Below are 277 nucleotides of genomic sequence, written 5' to 3'. Positions count from 1 at the left end.
TCATTGAAATGGGATCTATGATGTACCCAGAGATGAGACAGAGAGATTGAGGACAAGTTTAATGAAAGGAGATAGAGACTTGCAAAGATGGTGGCTGCATCGAGAGTGGTTGGGGGCTTGTTTTTATACTAGGCATAGTGTTACTGGATCAAAAGGGTCCAGATGCCGGTCACTGTCAGTCAATATGCAGAGACAGTGATAGGTCCACCAATCTTTGTCGGAAGGTGGACGATTCTGGAGAACAAGGAGTGTAGCTTCTCTAAGACTGTTCTGTTCT

Source organism: Otolemur garnettii, unplaced genomic scaffold, assembly GCF_000181295.1.
Source record: "Otolemur garnettii isolate 467f Iridium unplaced genomic scaffold, OtoGar3 scaffold00211, whole genome shotgun sequence".
Lineage (NCBI taxonomy): Eukaryota > Metazoa > Chordata > Mammalia > Primates > Galagidae > Otolemur > Otolemur garnettii.
This window is presented reverse-complemented; position numbering follows the sequence as displayed.